The sequence below is a fragment of the Gorilla gorilla genome, chromosome 6 (assembly GCF_029281585.2).
Source record: "Gorilla gorilla gorilla isolate KB3781 chromosome 6, NHGRI_mGorGor1-v2.1_pri, whole genome shotgun sequence".
In the NCBI taxonomy this organism is placed as follows: Eukaryota; Metazoa; Chordata; class Mammalia; order Primates; family Hominidae; genus Gorilla; species Gorilla gorilla.
In genome coordinates, this window is record NC_073230.2 from 13,207,976 (window position 1) to 13,226,651 (window position 18,676).

The 18,676-nt window shown below is 47.5% G+C and overlaps 1 protein-coding gene across 2 annotated transcripts in view; it reads right to left on the reverse strand.

Annotated features, from left to right (window-relative positions):
• The window catches only part of RNF216 (ring finger protein 216), a 164,238-nt gene extending 155,433 nt beyond the window's left edge, over nucleotides 1-8,805 (reverse strand). Inside the window, exon 1 of one of the 2 annotated variants that reach the window (XM_031013013.2) lies at nucleotides 8,604-8,805. The gene's annotated coding sequence lies outside the window, so the exon portion shown is untranslated. The remainder of the gene's footprint in view (nucleotides 1-8,603) is intronic. The other variant, XM_031013012.2, reaches the window with a different exon arrangement.
• Nucleotides 8,806-18,676: the final 9,871 nt, after the last annotated feature.

Genomic DNA, 18,676 nt, shown 5'->3' on the forward strand with positions numbered 1-18,676 from the left:
TTTCACCATGTTGACCAGGCTAGTCTCGAACTACTGACCTCTGGTGATCCACACGCCTCAGCCTCCCAAAGTGGTGGGATTACAGGCATGAGCCACCGTGCCTGGCCCCAGGTATTCCCACTTTTAAAACTGACATATACCAGCGTAAGTTTGGGTCTCTCATTTGAAATAATGATATTGATGTTATTTATAAGTAGCATGGTATTTAAAAGAACAGCTCTGGTATCAAATTTGAACTGCATCTAATCAAGTCCTTTTTTTCCCCAAATAAGATTTTTTTTTTTTTTGAGACAGAGTCTCCCACTGTCACCTGGGCTGGAGTGCAGTGGTGCAATCTCAGCTCACTGCAACCTCCGCCTCCTGGGTTCAAGCGATTCTTCTGCCTCAACCTCCAGAATAGCTGGGATTAAGGGTGCCCGCCACCACACAAGCTAGTTTTTTGTATTTTTAGTAGAGATGATGTTTCACCATGTTGGCCAGGCTGGTTTCAAACTCCTGACCTCGTGATTTGCCCGCCTTGGCCTCCCAAAGTGCTGAGATAACAGGATTGAGCCACCACACCCAGCCAGATTTTAAAAAAGTATTTTGAACACTATTTTCAAGCCAAATTTTGAGACGGAATCTTGGTTTGTCACCCAGGCTGGAGTGCAGTGGCACGATCTCAGCTCACTGCAACCTCCGTCTCCCAGGTTCAAGCGATTCTCCTGCCTCAGCCTCCCTGAGTAGCTGGGACGACACATGCGTGCCACCATGCTGGTTAATTTTTGTATTTTTAGTACAGAAGTGGTTTTGTCATGTTGGCCAGGCTGATCTTGAACTCCTGACTTCAGTGATCTGCCTGCCTCAGCCTCCCAAAGTCCTGGGATGACAGGCGAGTCACCGTGCCTGGCCCCAAGCCAAATTTCTTATTTTTTCTTTGACCACAACTGGCTTCCTTCAATTTTACACTGAAAATCAAAGGGAGATGTGAGTAATTTTTACAGCTAATTTAGTTGAAATGTCAGGCTTGTAGTTAAGCAGACTGCTAGTAACGGTTCAAAAAATTCCTCATGAGTGGCACACCAGTGGCCCCAACCTGTGAGAAGAAAAGAATTCTGATGATGGAATTTCTACTCTTAACTAAATGTAAGTCTCTGTATCAGGTCATTTAACTCTCTGACACTCAGTCTTTTAATCTGGGCTTCGGATAATACTGCCTATGTTTAAATCTTGCTTTCACCATTTAGTCAATTGGTGGCTCCAGATAAATTGTTCAATCTCCTAGGCCAATTTCCTCATTTGTAAAATGAGAATACAGTTGTTTTAAAATTAGTTGCGGGTAGGGAGAGTGGCATGTGCCCAAGTCCCAGCTTTACTGTGGTTGCTGAAGCAAGAGGATCCTTTGAGCCCAGGAGTTCAATGCTGCAAGTAAGCTATGATAGCACCACTGCACTCCAGCATAGGCGGCAGAGGGAGAACCTACCTCCAAAAAAATTCATTAATTTTAAAAAATAAAAACTTTTTAAAAGCTAAATCAGTTGAATTACATAAAGTTTTAGCACAGTCCCGGACATATACTAAGTGTGACATTATGCTATTTTTATTAACTGTTACCTGCGAAACAGAAAAATGAAAATAGCTATTCTTACATTATAAGGCTATGTTGAAAAATGAGAAGCCACTTTGTATATGCTAAATACCATCAAAATAGCAGCATTGTAATCACAAGTACACAGGAAATGCAGTGCTTATTAATAAAATACAGTTCAAGGGGGGAAAAAATCTTTATTTTCCCATTCCAAGTTACTTTTTTTTTTTTTTTTTTGAGACGAAGTTTTGCTCTTGTTGCCCAGGCTGGAGTGCAATGGTGCAATCTCAGTTCACTGCAACTTCCCCCTCCAGAGTTCAAGTGATTCTCCTGTCTCAGCCTCCCAAGTTACAGGCATGTTTGCCACCATGCCCAGCTAATTTTATATTTTTAGTAGAGATGAGGTTTTGCCATCTTAGGCTGGTCTTGAACTGCCGACCTCAGGTGATCCACCCCCCGACACTCACCAAAGTGGTGAGATTACAGGCGTAACTCTCTGTGCCTGGCCTCTTTTCTTATTTATAGTTGTATTTCCAATGCCTAGCACAGTTGTTGAACGAGTGGCTCCAAAAACTTCTTCCTCTGTCAAAGACTGGAGCTGTTATTCATCATGGCCATAGAACCAGAGTCAGGAAACATGGCCTAGGCAACAACAATAAGGATTTTCTTCAGTTATCAAGTATTGCCCATTACAGAAAATATGGAAAACAAAGGAAGTCAGGAAGAAAAGAGAATCACTCACGGTTCTCTCACCCAATTTTCTGGTTTTCAAAATCTCACCTTCACTTCCTCGTGACCAGAATGCTTGAGGCTGTCTTCTACAAATCATTTTTTTATCCTTGTTCTATTCATGCTGCTTCTCCATTTTTCCTTATGTATATGCTCCTAAACTACTACTGTATGATCCTGGGGCTCTGTAGTGCCCCTGGCTCTCCAGAATACTTTCTGTAAATATGCCTGCCACTTCTGCAACAGATTTGGGGGTCATTAAAGACTTTCAAATTTAATGAGTTAATCCCTTTGACTTCCCAGCAAAAAGTGGGCAAAGCAGGCCAGGTGCAGTGGCTCACACCTGTAATCCCAAAACTTTGAGAGGCCGAGGTGAGTGGATTATTTGAGGTCAGGAGTTCAAGACCAGCCTGGCCAACACGGTAAAACCTGTCTCTACTAAAAATACAAAAACTAGCCGGGTGTGGTTGCAGGTGCCTGTAGTCCCAGCTACTCAGGAGGCTGAGGCAGGAGAAATGCTTGAACCCGGGATGCAGAGCTTGCAGTGAGCCTAGAATGCGCCACTGCACTCCTGCCTAGGTGACAGAGCGAGATTCCACCTCAAAAAAAAAAAAAAAAGAAAAAGTGGGCAAAGCAGAGCTAGGCACAGGCTGGAAGAAGATGACATGCCCATGTCACACCAGGCCTCCACAATACCTCTTCCCAGCATGTTTTTAAAAATGTCTATAAACAATTGTTTTTCATTCAAATACCAGTTGCTCATCCTAACCATTCTTTGGATATCCATCCTTTTGTAAGTATGTACTAATATAATTAATATTAAATCAATACAGAAAAAGTTTACTGTTAGGTCTCCATATCCATATGTGAAAGCTGTGGATATGGAGAGCTGACTGTACTACTACAGCATTTTATATAACAAGAATTGGTCATGCATCATCGGGAATACATCAAAAGAAACTCTCACATGGATTTTGTCTCAAAGAACTCAGAGTCCCATCAATCAGAGAATAAAGTCACTAGTGCAATAAAGAGACTATAGCCGGGCACGGTGGCTCAAGCCTGTAATCCCAGCACTTTGCGAGGCCAAGGTGGGCGGATCACGAGGTCAGGAGATGGAGACCATCCTGGCTAACACGGTGAAACCCCGTCTCTACTAAAAAAAAAAAAAGCACAAAAAAATTAGCCGGGTGTGGTGGCGGGCGCCTGTAGTCCTAGCTACTCAGGAGGCTGAGGCAGGAGAATGGCGAGAACCCAGGAGGCGGAGCTTGCAGTGAGCTAAGATCGGGCCACTGCACTCTAGCCTGGGCGACAGAGCAAGACTCCGTCTCCAAAAAAAAAAAAAAAAAAAAAAAAAAAAAGACTATAGGGGAAGGGCAGGTAGTCAGTGAAGGTTTCACAGGAATAGCCATATCAAGCTAAAGTGAGAGACGTGTCAGATCTGGGTTTATCCTTTAAAAGCACAGCAGCCCCCGACTCTACTAAAAAAATACAAAAATTAGCTGGGTGTGGTGGCACATGCCTGTAATCCCTGTTACTCTGCAGGCTGAGGCACAAGAATGGCTTGAACCTGGGAGGTGGAGGTTGCAGTGAGCTGATATTGTGCCACTGCACTCCAGCCTGTGCGACAGAGGGAGACTCTGTCAAGAAAAAAAAAAAAAGAGAAAGAGAGAGAGAGAGAGAAAAAAAAAGAGAGAAAGAAAGGAAGACAAAGAGCGAGTGAGCACAACAGCTTTCACTTAGGGCTCCTGGGCCCAGAGTCATCAGGTAAAAAGTCTGAATACCCTGCTGAGAGATCACACAGGAAGACCTGACACTACACATGGAGGGAAAGAGCCAGTGGAGCCCGGCCTTCCAGCAGTCTTTGACAAGGCATGTGAACGAAGAAGACATTGTGGAAGCGGATGCTCCAGCACTGGCCACCTCTGCTGACAACATGTGGACCAGAGAAAAATGGCCCAGGTGAGCACTTCTCAATTCTCCTGACTCATAAAACTGTCAACAAACAAAATTATTCTATGAAGCAGTAAGTATTAGGGTGGTTTGTTATACATCAACAGATAACTGAAACAGAGCTCAGATTTTATTTTCTAGACAATGGGAAGCAATGCAATGACAGCTGTGCTTTAGAAAAATCAACTTGGCTGCAAAAGTGTAAGATGGCCTGTAGGAGACAACCGGTGCCAGGAAACAAGAGCCAACAGTACCTAGGGGGAGGAGAAGAATATAAGACACTGACTGCAGAGTTAGAGTCGATGGGATCTGTGTATGTCACTGGCCATCGGGGCAAGAAGAAAGGAATCAAAGTTGACCTAGACGCTGAGATCAGGTGACCACAGGATGGTGATGCTATTAAGGAACAACAAAGCAGATGATGAGTTCAGAGAAAGAAAACGAAAATTGTGTTAACTTTAATATGTGGACAAAATAACTATGGTAAAATAACATCCATCATTATGGATATAAATATGCAAACAATTAGTCTAGAGTTTAACAGCTCTAAGAATCCTATTATCGGTGTATTTTTACAATAGGAAAGGTTTTAAATCAAAAATTAAACTCAAAATCTTCAGTGGGCGGGCTAAATAGTTTAACATAAAACATCAAGATTTTCTTCAACTGTCCAATGAAAATTAGTTTAGAAACTAGGACAGATAAGTAAGTACATCCTCATGTGTGGAGGGTAAAATCAACGTTTTCAACGATCTTTTTAGAACTGAATCTTCTGTGACCAAAGGACACGCTTCTGCTTCTAGCCCAAGTACTGCCTTGCAGGCTCCATCCCTTGACATGTTTTCATAAGGCATTTGAGTTATTTCTTTTAAACCACAAATCTCACCATGGTGAAACCGAAATCCTTACCATGGCCTACAAAACGCTACCATCACCTGACCTTGCTGACATAGCGGGCCTTACCTCATACCTTCCCCCCCCCCCCCCGCATTCACCATTCAGTAGTAACAATGGTTCAGTTCCATGACTTGCTCCTTCCTTCCACTGCAGGCTCTTCCCCAGCTAACCTACTCTTTTTCACTGCCTCTTGGACCAAATTAACTCTATTCATTGTTCGGTTCTTTGCTTTCTCCTCAGAGAAAAATTGTTCCTGATTATCCCCTAGATGTTCCTCCCTGGTTCAATCACACAACGTACCTCATTTCTTCAAAGTACTTACAACAATACTTTAATATACTTATTTAGGAAACTATGTGTAATTTTGGTCTCCTCTGCTAAAACTTAAGTTCCAAGAAGGCAGAACCAAAGTGTCACTTGATCCCAAAGCCCCAGGACATAGCATATCGGATGGCACATAGTAGATGATCTTCAATAGTAGATGTACTTTCAGAATAAATAGCACTCACTAATTATAGAAGGATAATTAGTGGCATGAACTCTGGGTCCAAACTGAGTTCAAGTTCCACGCTGACCCTTACAAGTTTTGGGACTAGATATTTTTCAGCACCTCAGTTTCTTTTTTTAAAATTATTATTATTTTTGAGACAGAGTCTCGCTCTGTCACCCAGGCTGGAGTGCAGTGGCACAATCTCGGATCACTGCAACCTCCGCCTCCCGGGTTCATGTGATTCTCCTGCCTCAGCCTCCCGAGTAGCTGGGATTACAGGCGCATGCCATCACACCTGGCTAATTTTTGTATTTTTAGTAGAGACGAGGTTTCACCATGTTGGCCAGGCTGGTCTCGAACTCCTGACCTCAGGTGATCTGCCCGCCTCGGCCTCCCAAAGTGCTGGGATTACGGGCGTGAGCCACACCATTCCCGGCTATGTTCTATTATCTTTAACAATAATGCAAATATAATGATGACATCAGGTATGAGAATGAATTAAGTCTCTAAAGAGCTAGAATATAGCAATGCCTAGAATTTTGTAAACACATTAAATAGTAGCTGGTAGTAGAGTCAGCAAATACCAGCTCTCTCAACTATCCTATTCATCAACTTTCAATCTGCCTCACTCACACCTAACCCTTCTTTATCAGATTTCTCCACAGGGGCTTCAGGAGTTCTCTTTTATTAGCTGCTGCTGCTCTAATCAGGGTAAAAATCTAAAACCTCGAATTAGGTTTGCCAGGGGGTCCAAAATCTGGCCCAGACTCTCCAGGCATTTATTTACTCAAATCCACCACTACTCCCCACATCCCAGGCGCAATAAATTATGAAGTACAAAACCAAGGCAAAGCCAGGCCATTTATTAGCCTTCTTCCTTAAAGCAAGCAGACTAAATTGAGATGTTTCATAGAATCTTCCCGCTTCTCTCCCTTCTCAGCGCGTAAAGAATGTTCTGGCAGAGCACGGTGGCTAAAGCCTGTAATTCTTGTGCTTTGGGAGGCTGAGAGTCACTTAAACCCAGGAGTTGGGCAGCACAGCTAGACTCCGTCTCTTAAAAAAAAAAAAAAAAAAAAAGCCGAGCGTGGTGGTGCGCGCCTGTAATCCCAGCTACTCGGGAGGCTGAGGCAGGAGAATCACTTGAAGCTGGCAGGTGGAGGTTGCAGTGGGCAGAGACAGCACCACTGCACTTTAGCCTGGGCAATACAGCCAGACTCCCTCTCAAAAAAAAAAAATGCTCAATGAATGGGCTGGAGTGGGTGGGGCAGAGAGGAGCTGACGGGACATACTACATTTAAAACGCCACTGTTTCCGAGTGACGCGGATATGCTCTGGTCCCCCACCTACATCCCATTCAGTAAACAAAGGTGATATATATTAGGGTGCCTAACTATTACCCACCGAAACATACAACAGCACAAAGCCATTTTTATAAGACCCTGTGCCTGACTATTGCAGGAAGCTGGAGGACAAACAACAGCTGGAGAATAGATGAGCTGATGTTTGGCTCCTAACCTCTAAAACAATGCCAACCCAGCCCCTTCCAGGAGTAACAGCTTGAAAACAATACATGGCATTTAGATAGTTTTTAGCATTCCTGGCAATTCCGTTATTAATTCATGGGTCTTCCTCATAAGGGAAGAAACCCCATTTTTGAGGTGAGGCACAGGCCCACCAGGGCAAAACGACCTGGCCAAGCTGGAGCCAGGTGTGTGTGAGGGCCACTGTGAGGCCCTCTGCTCTGCTCACCCTCTACGTCACAGTGCTTCTTCTGTAGGTGAACGTGTGGGTTTTCAGCCAGGGCGCTTCTTATTGAAGGGCCCGAGGGTCCCAGAGAACATATCTGAAACGTCTTTTGAAAAGACTGTGTAGCACTTTGGGAGGCCGAGGTGGAGGGATCACCTGAGGTCAGAAGTTAGAGACCAGCCTGGCCAACACGGAGAAACCCCGTCTCTACTAAAAATACAAAAATTAGCTGGACGTGGTGGCAAATGCCTGTAATCCCAGCTGAGGCAATCCTTGTGAGGCTGAGGCAGGAGAATCGCTTGAACCCGGGAGGCAGAGCTTGCAGTGAGCCGGGATCGCGCCACTGCACTCCAGCCTGGGCTACCGAGCAAGACTCCGTCTCACAGAAAAGGAAAAAAAAAAAAAAAAAGTAAAAGAAAAAAGAACGTTCTCTTTGCACGATCAAAGTACCTAGGACAACTGCTACCCAGGCCCTTAGGGATTTACAGAGCCCTGGCGGATTTGTCAGAAATTTCTGTAACCCGCACGCCGCGCACGCTCCAGGGTTGGTTGCAAGTGGCCCAGAGTCTTGGATCCCTGGTCCCGTTCCACCGGGAGCAGAGCCACCTCGACGCGGGGACAGCGGCCTCGCTCGCTGCCCAGCGCCCGGACACCCGAGCCGGGCCAGCCCCCAGCGCCCTGCAGAAGGGTTTGACGCACTTGCGGCGCCCTCGCGAGTGCCTGGTGACAGTCGCCAACTTTCGCGGAACACGCGCTCCAGATGTGAGGGGAGACGAGGGAAAACGCCGCCCGCCTGGGCTGGGGTTCACAGGCACGGGCCGCCTCCCGCCACTCCTCCAGGCCGCGCTCGGGTGCACGGACACCGCCTCCGCGGCGGCCTCGGGCCCGGGGGAGGGAAGCGCGGTCTCCCGGGCTGTCGCCCTCGCGCAGCAGACCCGAGGGGCCGGCCCGCGAAACTTCGCGAAGTGGCGGGAGGGGGCCGCCCGGCCGCTCAGCGCCTTTGTCGCTCCAGCCTCGCCACCGCACCGGGCTCGAGACGCCCAGCCCAGCCCCTTGGCCGGATCCCGCCCGGGCCTCGGCCCGCGCCCCTCAGCTCGGCGGCCCTCACGGCCCACGCCCCCGCCCCCACCCCCGGAGCTCCACAGAGGCGCCCCCCAGAGAGGCCGCGTCGCCTCACAGACCCGCCCAGGAGCTCGAGCGCGCCCCGCAGCCGACACTCACTCGTCACTCAAATCGCCGGCTAGCCAGGCGGGTTCGGCGGCCTTCGCTACCGCGCCGCTTACTCCTCAGAAAGCCGCAGCTGCGAGCTCCGTGGCAGCCGCTGCACTCCTTCCGGCCCTGCCGCGGCGTCACCTCGCGCCTGCGCACAGCGCCCCCTCCCGACTAAGGACAGGAAGAACCATAGAGGCACTCCGGGTACTGCGGAGGAGGGACCCGGGGGCTCACCATAGAGAGGGCCGCCTAGCCGCGCCTGAATCCGGGCTCTCCGCCTGCGGAGACTTGACTCCCCCACGAGGCAGGAGGATGAAAGGAAAGGAGACCCCCATATCCGACCCCACAAGGAGCCACCATCTCCCCAGAGCTGAAAAGGGTATGGGGCAGGTGGTTGTGGATGTTTACTCGATATCTACTGATTTGCCCTAATTCCTTTGGCAAGTCATTCATTCATTCTGCAGATATATTCTGCGGATTTCCTGTGGGCCACACACTGTTCTAGGAATTGGGGAAATTAAGAGTAAAGTGGGTCCCATGGCTGGGCACAGTGGCTCACGCCTGTAATCCCAGCACTTTGGGAGGCCAAGGCGGGTGGATCACTTGAGGTCAGACGTTGGAGACCAGCCTGGCCAACATGTTGAAACCCCGTCTCTACCAAAAATAAAAAAATTAGCCAGGCATGGTGGCAGATGCCTGTAATCCCAGCTACTCAGGAGGCTGAGACAGGAAAATCACTTGAACCTGGGAGGCAGAGGTTGTAGTGAGCCAACATGGCGCCCCTGCACTCCAGCCTGGGCAACAGAGCAACCCTCCATCTCGAAAAAAAAAAAGTAAAATGTGTTCCTGGCCTCAGGAAGTTTAGGTTTTAGTGAGCAAGTGAATAACTGACTAAAATACTGCTCCTGCTGGGCACAGTGGCTCATGTCCATAATCCCCGCGCTTTGGGAGGCCAAGGCAGGAGGATCGCTTGAGGCCAGGAGTTCAAGACCAGCCTTAGCAAAATAGCAAGACCCCAACTCTTAAAATAATTGCTGGCCAGGCGTGGTGATTCACGCCTGTAATCCCAGCACATTGGGAGGCCGAGGCAGGCAGATCACTTGAGGTCAGGAGTTCGAGACCAGCCTGGCCACCATGGTGAAACCCCATCTCTACTAAAAATACAAAAATTAGCTGGGCATGGTGGCGCGTGCCTGTAATCCGAGCTACTCGGGAGGCCGAGGCACAAGAATTGCTTGAACCCAGGAGGGGGAGGTTGTAGTGCAGTGATCATGCCACTGCACTTCAGCCTGGGTAACAGAGTGAGACTGTGTCTCAAAAAAAAAAAAAAAATTGCCAAGTACACCTTCAAGTAGAGATATCAAGTCAGTAATTAGATAAATGAGTCTGGACTGGGCATAGTGGCTTATACCTGGAATCCAAACGCTTTGGGAAATGGAGGTGGGAGGATGGCTTGAAGCCAGGAGTTTGAGACGATCCTGGGCAATAGAGTAAGACCCCATCTTTACAAAAATAAAAATTAGCCGGGCATGGTGGTGCGCACCTATAGTCCCACCACTCAGGAGACTGAGGTGGGAGGATTTTTTTGTTTTGTTTTGTTTTCTTTTGTTTGTTTTGTTTTTTTGGACAGAGTCTCACTCTGTCAGCCAGGCTGGAGTGCGGTGGCACGATCTTGGCTCACTGCAACCTCCACCTCCTGGGCTCAAGCGATTCTCCTGCCTCAGCCTTCTGAGTAGCTGGGATTACAAGCATGTGCCACCATGCCCGGCTAATTTTCGTATTTTCAGTAGAGACAGGGTTTCACCATGTTGGCCAGGCTGGTCTTGAACTCCTGACCTCAGGTAATCTACCACCTCGGCCTCCCAAAGTGCTGGAATTACAGGAGCGAGCCACCGCACCTGGCCAGAGGATTGTTTGAGCCCAGGAGTCCGAGGCTGCTGTGAGCTATGATTGCACTGCTGCACTCCAGCCTGGATGACAGAACAACAGCCTGTCTCAAAAGAAGCAAACAAAAACAAAACAGGGAAATGAGAGGAACAACAGTCTTGATGCGGCAATGAGTGTTCCCTCTCTAAGACAGTAGAGTGTGGCTTATGGGGGCATGCATGGGACAGAAAAAGACCGCTACTCATAGTGCTTTGGGGAAGCAGTGTCCTGAGGGAATAGTCATGTTTCAGTGAAGTAGAAATTGAAGGGCTGCTTACAGAACAGGACGAGGATCTAGGGATCTTACAGATGTCAGGCCCTGAGTTAGAGGGTGCAGTGCATGGGAGACATTAGAGGGTGAACAGGAGAGAGAGCTTAAGATAGACACTTACCTGAGATGAGATCCTGGAATCACCTGGAAGGTAAAACAAAGGCATTGGCCTTGATGAGCTTATCCTCCATGCTGGTCCTCTTGGGGGAGGTGGATAATCGCTGTCAGTTACAGCCTTCTTCTTAGGATGGTCCTCATAAGCCCTTTGAGATGTTGGAAGAAAGCAGTATTGGAAGGAGAGCTCAGTGATCTTAGCAGGAATGCAAGGTTCTTTCCGGACCACTGAACCCCTCTGTGGTTGGTGTCACACCCAAGGCAGGTGCGATCGAGTAACCTCTCTGAGTCTAGCTTTTTTTTTTTTTTTTTTTTGAGATGAAGTCTTGCTGTGCCACCCAGTCTGGAGTGCGGTGGCGCGATCTTGGTTCACTGCAAGCTCTGCCTCCCGGGTTCACGCCATTCTCCTGCCTCAGCCTCCCGAGTAGCTGGGACTACAGGCACCCGCCACCAAGAGCTAATTTTTTTTTGTATTTTTAGTAGAGACGGGGTTTCGCCGTGTTAGCCAGGATGGTCTCGATCTCCTGACGTCGTGATCCACCCGTCTTGGCCTCCCAAAGTGCTGGAATTACAGGCATGAGCCACTGCACCTGGCCTGAGTCTGGAATTTTTTATTTGTTCAGGCTTTTTGGAGACTCTGACTCAGACACGATGGCAATGAGAAGAGAGACTTTATTTTTGTCTTTATTTATTTATTTTTGAGACGGGGTCTCCTTCCGTCGCCCAGGCTGGAGTGCAGTGGCACGATCTTGCCTCACTGCAACCTCTGCCTCCCAGGTTCAAGCGATTCTCCTGGCTCAGTCTCCCGAGTAGCTGGGACTACAGGCACCCACCACCACACCTGGCTAATTTTTAAAATATTTTTTGTAGAGACGCGGTTTCACCATGTTGGCCATGCTGGTCTCAAACTCCTCACCTCAGGTGATCTGCCTGTCTCAGCCCAAAGTGCTGGGATTACAGGTGTAAGCCACCATGCTAGGCCTTTATTTTGAAGTTTAATTTTAAAAAACATTAATAGATAGCCAGGTGTGGTGACACATGCCTCTAGTCCCAGCTACACAGGAGGCTGAGGCAGGAGAATCACTTTAACCCAGGAGGCAGAGGTTGCAGTGAGCCGAGATTGCGCCACTGCACCCCAGCCTGGGTAACACAGCAAGATTTCGCCTCAAAAAAAAAAAAAATTATAGAAACAGAGTCTCGCTTTGTTGCCCAGGGTGGTCTCGAACTCCTGGCTCCAAGTGATCCTTCCGTCTTGCCCTCCTAAAGTGGTGGGATGGCAGATGTGAACTGCCACGTCTGGCGGGGAATTTTTTATTTGTAAAATTGGAATTTTAAGATATTATCTATTGCCCGGTGTTCTTGCAAGGATGAAATGGGATCATGTGTGAATTGAGAAGCTCTCATAGGAGTTATTTGTTTACATGGTGTTCTTGTCTTAAGCATTTTCGGAGTCATAAAGACAACTATCGTATCTCTGCATTTCTCCCAGTGACGGCAAGAGGAAGCTACTCCCTCCTTCTAGGTTGTCTGGAATCATTCTGGTTACTTTTGAACTGGAATCATTCTGGTTACTTTTGAAGCCTCTGGCCTTTTTTTTTTTTTTTTTTTTTTTTGGAGACAGAGTTTCACTCTTGTCGCCCATGCTGGAGTGCAATGGCATGATCTTGGCTCACTGCAACCTCTGCCTCCCGGATTCAAGTGATTCTCGAGTCTCAGCCCAAGTAGCTGAGATTACAGGTGCCCGCCACCACATCCGCCTAATTTTTGTATTTTCAGTAGAGGCAGGGTTTCACCATGTTGGCCAAGCTAGTCTTGAACTCCTGACCTCAGGTGATCTGCCTGCTTCGGCCTTCCAAAGTGTTGGCATCACAGGCGTGAGCCACGGTGCCTGGCCCTGTTTTTTTTTGGAGGAGGGTGGGGTGGGGTTGGGGTCTCACTCTGTCACCGAGGCTAGAGTGCAGTGACTCAGTCAATCATAGTTCACTGCAGCCTTGACCTCCCAGGCTCAAGTGACCCTCCCACCCCTGCCTCCTGAGTAGCTGGGACTACAGGTGTGTGCCACCACGCCCAACTAATTTTTTAATTTTTTTGTATAGATGGGGTCTCGCTGTGTTTCTCAGGCTGGGCTCAAACTCCTGGCCTCAAGTGATCCTCCTGCCTCGGCCTCCCAAAGTGCTGAGATTATAGGCTTGAGCCACACCGCACCTGGCCTATTTTTGTCTGTTTGTTTGTTTGTTTGAGATGGAGTTTTGCTCTTGTTTCCCAGGCTGGAGTGCAATGGTGTGATCTTGGCTCACTGCAACCTCTGCCTCCCAGGTTCAAGCAATTCTCCTGCCTCGGCCTCCCGAGTAGCTGGGATTACAGGCATGTGCCACCACTCCCAGCTAATTTTGTATTTTTAGTAGAGACGGGGTTTCTCAATGTTATTCAGGCTGATCTCGAACTCCCGACCTCAGGTGATCCACCCGCCTTGGCCTCCCAAAGTGCTGGGATTACAGGTGTGAGCCACCACGCCCGGCCTGTTTTCTTTGTCTTAATGTTAACCAGCACCAAGAATCAGAAAGGGCAAGATAGCTACCTGCAGACTAAACTATTGTCAACAAGTGATGTTTTGCTGTTTTCCTGGGAAGAAGCATGGAAGTTCTGTCTATGAAAATCCGTATCATCCGTGCTGGCTGTAATTCCATGCAGTTACGGCCAAAGGCGTGCAACCTGCACTCACCCCGTGAGCCTGCCAGAGAGCCGAGGCTGTAACTCCCCCACCCCATGAGTCATCACGGCACAGCTTCATTGCATTTTCTGGTTACAGTTAGTTTAATGTGCATCTGACCTGTGAAATCATTGACAGTAGTGGAGGACTGCCATTATTCACAATGTGTCCATCATCATTTTGTTCCCAAGAACTGTCATCAGCCGTATCTACATGAAGGTGTGCTGGTGTTGTCATAGAGGACATTATTCCCGAACTCAGTCTGCTTTCAGAAGCAGTAATTTCCTGCCATTTTGGCCCATTACTTGTAAAAAAAAAAAAAAATCAATGTTACTGAGGTGTAATTTATACGTGGTACAAGGCACCCCGTTTAAGTGTACCTTTCTATCAGTTTTGACAAATTTATACACCCTCGTAACCCCCCCACAATCAAGATAGAGATCATTTCCATCACCCCGAACTATTCCCTCCTGTTCCTTCCAGTCTATCCATAACCCTCATCCCTGGCGCTAGGCAACCACCTGCTTTTGGGCACTTGCTTTTTGTCACTTATTTATTTACTTTGAGATGGAGTCTTGCTCTGTCACCCAGGCTGGAGTGCACTGGTGCAATCTCGGCTCACCGCAACCTCTGCCTCCCGGGTTCAAGGGATTCTTCTGCCTCAGCCTCCTGAGTAGCTGGGATTACAGGCCCCACCCCCCCCACCACACCCAGCTAATTCTTTGTATTTTTATTTTATTTTATTTTATTTTTGTTATGGAGTCTCACTCTGTCGCCCAGGCTGGAGTGCAGTGGCGTGATTTTGGCTCACTGCAACCTCCGCCTCCCAGGTCCAAGCGATTCTCTTGCCTCATCCTCTCGAGTCGCTGGGATTACAGACATCCACCACCATGTCCAGCTAATTTTTGTATTTTTAGTAGAGATGAGGTTTTGCCATCTCTACTAAAAAGATGGCCAACTAAAGTTGGCCAGGCTGGTCTCGAACTCCTGACCTCAGGTGATCCGCCTGCCTTGGCCTCCCAAAGTGCTGGGTTTACAGGCGTGAGCTACCGCACCCAGCCCTTTATCTCATTTTAGACTAGAATTTATCTTTCTGTAGTTTCACATACATGGGATCATATGGCATGTACTCTTGTGTCTGGTTTCTTTTGCTCAGCATGTTTTTTGTTTTTTGAGACAGGGTCTCACTCTGTTGCCCAGGCTGGAGTGCAGTGGTATGATCTTAGCTCACTGCAGCCTTGGTCTCCCAGACTGAAGCCATCTTCCTGCCTCAGCCTACTGAGGAGCTGAGACTACAGGCATGCATCACCATGCCTGGATAATTTTTTTGATTTTTTTTTTTTTTGAGACGGAGTCTCGCTCTGTCGCCCAGGCTGGAGTACAGTGGCGCGATCCTGGCTCACTGCAGGCTCCGCCCCCTGGGTTCACGCCGTTCTCCTGCCTCAGCCTCCTGAGTAGCTGGGACCACAGGCGCCCACCACCTCACCCAGCTAATTTTTTGTATTTTTAGTAGAGATGGGGTTTCACCGTGTTAGCCAGGATGGTCTTGATCTCCTGACCTTGTGATCCACCCGCCTCGGCCTCCCAAAGTGCTGGGATTACAGGCGTGAGCCACCGTGCCCGGCATTGTTTTGATTTTTAATAGGGACGAGGTCTTGCTATGTTGCCCAGTCTGGTCTCGACCTCCTGAGCTCAAGTGATTCTCCCACCTCAGCCTCCCAAAGTGCTGGGATTACAGGTGTGAGCCCCCGTGCCTGGCCTCCGCATGTTTCTGAGATTCTTCTATGTTACATGTATCAGTAGTTCATTCCTTTTTACTGCTGAGTAGTATTCGACCGCAAGGATATGACACAATTCATTCATCCATTCACCAGCCGGTGCACATTGAGTTTCTTTTATTTTGGGGCAATTATGAATAAAACTGCTATGCACATTCGTGTAAAAGTTGTTGGGTAAATACATGTTCATTCTCTAAGTGTGGAATTGCTAAATCATATAGTAAGAACCCAACTGTTTCCCAAACTGGTACATCATTTTACTTTCCCACTGGCACTGAAGGAGAGGTCCGGTTGCCATTCTTGGTATCACTAGTCTTTAATTTCAGCTGTTGTAATGGACACGTAATGGTCTATCACTGTGGTTTTGATTTGCATTTCCCTGGTGGCTAATATGTTGAGCATCTTTTCTTGTGCTAATTGGCCTTTTGAAGATCTTCCTTTTTTTTTTTTTTTTTTTTTTTTAAGACACAGCATTGTCTAGGCTGGACGGCAGCGGCATGATCATAGCTCACTGCAGCCTTGAATTCATAGGCTCAAGCGATCCTCCCACCTCAGCCTCCTTAGTAGCTGGGCCTACAGGCACATGCCACCACTCCTGGCTAATTTATATGATTTTTTTTTTTTTTAGAGATGGGGTCTCGCTATGTTGCCCAGGCTGGTCTTGAACTTCTGGCCTCAAGTGATCCTCCCACCTTGACCTCCTAAAGCACTAGGATTACAAGTGTGAGCCGCTGTGCCCAGACCTGGCCTTTTGTATATTTTCTTTTGTGAAATTTCTGTTCAAATTTTTTAAATCCCGTTTTAAAAATGGGATTTTTTTTTTTTTTGCCTTCTCAGTTGACTTGTAAGAGATCTTTCTATAGTATGGATATAAGATTTTAGTATTGCATACATTTCCTCTTCGTCTCTGGCTTACTTTTCATTTCCTTTTTCAATTTTGTTTTTTATTTTTTATTTTCCAAGGCTGTCTTATGCCACCGTTTTCTTTTCTTTCTTTTTTTTTTTGAGACATGGTCTCATTCTGTTGCCCAGTCTGGAGTGCAGTGGTGCAGTCTCGACTCACCACATCCTCACCCTCCCGGGCTCAAGTAATCCTCCCACCTAGGCCTCTCAAGTAGCTGGGACCAGAGGCACGCACCACCACACCTAGTTAATTTTTGTATTTTTGGTAGAGATGGAGTCTCTTGATCTTGATGAGAGCAACATAGTGAGTACTGGGGTTACAGGCATGAGCCACCGTGCCCGGCCGAATTGTACCTTTAAAAATAACTAAAAGAGGCTGGGCATGGTGGCTCATGCCTGTAATCCCAGCATTTTGGGAGGCTGAGATGGGTAGATCACCTGAGGTCGGGAGTTCGAGACCAGCCTGGCGAACGTGGTGAAATCCTGTCTCTACTAAAAATACAAAAATTAGCCACGTGGTGGCATGTGTCTGTAATCCCAGCTACTTGGGAGGCTGAGGCAGGAGAATTACTTGAAACAGGGAGGCGGAGGTTGCAGGGAGCCGAGATTGCACCACTGCACTCCAGCCTGGGTGTCAGAGCAAGACTACGCCTCAAAAAAAAAGTTATTATTGACTATAGTCACCCAGTTGTGCTTTCAAATAGTAGGTCTTATTCATTCTTTCTATTTTTTTGTACCCTTTAACCATCCCCACCTCCCCCACCCATCCTCGCACTACCCTTCCCAGCCTGTGATAACTATCCTTCTACTCTCTATGCCCATAAGGTCAATTGTTTTGATTTTTAGGTCCCACCAATAAGTGAGAACATTCAGTGTTAGTCTCGCTCTGTCGCCCAGGCTGGAGTGCAGTGGGGTGATCTCGGCTCACTGCAAGCTCCGCCTTCCAGGTTGACGCCATTCTCCTGCCTCAGCGTCCCGAGTAGCTGGGATGTGCCTGGCTTATTTCACTTAACATAATAATCTTCAGTTCCATCCATGTTGTTGCAAATGACAGGATCTCAATCTTTTTCATGACTGAATAGTACTCCATTGTGTATATGCAGCACATTTTCTTTATCCACTGATCGTTGATGAACACTTAGGTTGCTTCCAAATCTTGACTATTGTAAATAGCACTGCAATAAATATGGAAACGAAGATATCTCTTTGATATACTGATTTCCTTTCTTTTGGGTATATACCCAGCATTGCGATTACTGGATCTTATGGTAGCTCTACGTTTAGTTTTTTGAGGAACCTTCAAACTATTCTCCATGCTGGTTGTACTAAGTTACATTTCTACTAACAGTGTCTGAAGGCTCCGTTTTCTCCACAACCTCGCCAGCGTTTGTTATTACCTGTCTTTGGATAGAAGCCATTTTAACTGTGGTCAGATGATCTCTCATTGTAGTTTTGATTTGCATTTCTCTGGTGATCGATGATGCTGCATACCTTTTCTTAAACCTGTTGGTCATTTGTATGTCTTCTTTTAAGAAATGTGTATTCAAATATTTTGCCCATTTTTTTTTTTTTATTTTTGTTTAGACAGAGTCTTGCTCTGTCGCCCAGGCTGGAGTGCAATGGCACAATCTTGGCTCACTGTAACCTCCACTTCCCACGTTCAAGCAATTCTCCTGTCTCAGCCTCCTGAGTAGCTGGGATTACAGGCATGTGCCACCACGCCCGGCTAATTTTTGTATTTTTAGTAGAGATGGGGTTTCGCCACGTTGGCCAGGCTGGTCTAGAACTCCTGACCTCCAGTGATCCGCCCTCCTTGGCCTCCCAAAGTGCTGGGATTACAGGCGTGAGCCACTGCACCCAGCCAAATTCTGGTTCTTATTACTCCACCAATATAGGAAGAGGAAGGCCCAACACTGTTACTTAAGCAATAGTGGTTAAATAACTAGAATTGCTGGATCATATAGTGAGGACCAAACTGTTTTCCAAAGTGGTCGTAGCTTCTCCTGAGCGATAGTGTTTTTAAAATAACGCACTTTATGTGATACTTGTATTAGTTGCATTCCTGTGAAAATAGATAATTACTGAAATGGGCCGGGCACGGTGGCTCACGCCTGTAATGCCAGCACTTTGGGAAGTTGAGGCGGGTGGATCACCTGAGGTCGGGAGTTCAAGACCAGCCTGGCCAACATGGTGAAACCCCGTCTCTACTAAAAATACAAAACTTATCAGGGCATGGTGACGCGCGCCTGTAACCCCAGTTACTCGGGAGGCTGAGGCAGGAGAATTGCATGAACCCGGGAGGTGGAGGTTCCAGTGAGCCGAGATTGTGCCATTGCATTCCAGCCTGGGTGACAGAGCGAGACTCCATCTTTTTTTTTTT